The sequence below is a fragment of the Sinocyclocheilus anshuiensis genome, unplaced genomic scaffold (assembly GCF_001515605.1).
Source record: "Sinocyclocheilus anshuiensis isolate Anshui unplaced genomic scaffold, SAMN03320099.WGS_v1.1 scaffold1127, whole genome shotgun sequence".
NCBI classification, from domain to species: Eukaryota; Metazoa; Chordata; class Actinopteri; order Cypriniformes; family Cyprinidae; genus Sinocyclocheilus; species Sinocyclocheilus anshuiensis.
Genome location: NW_015546115.1, coordinates 749,728 through 750,028, shown reverse-complemented (window position 1 = coordinate 750,028; position 301 = coordinate 749,728). Strand labels below are relative to the sequence as shown.

Below are 301 nucleotides of genomic sequence, written 5' to 3'. Positions count from 1 at the left end.
TTGATTAAACGAGAACAATCTCGGCTTAAAAAAAGATGGTTAGCGCGCTATCGCGAATTTGTGTTTTTGATCGTTAGTAAGCGAGCATCTATGAATTCAGTTTTCATCATCATCATCAGCTTTGTCGTCGTCGTTCTGTCCGATTGTCGTCATGATTCCCTGCTTGCGTCTCTTATGCCGTATCGTTTATTTTCCGACGTTTCTTCTCACTTTTTTGCGTAGTTGGCTTGTAGTTTTTTCCTGGGCTTGGTTGGCGTTCGCTGTTGAAACTCATCGTAGTTTACAGATTTCAATCACCCCG

The 301-nt window shown here is 42.2% G+C and overlaps 1 pseudogene; it reads left to right on the top strand.

Annotated features, from left to right (window-relative positions):
• Positions 1-301, top strand: part of LOC107700797 (transportin-2-like) — a 22,331-nt pseudogene that overhangs the window by 19,725 nt on the left and 2,305 nt on the right.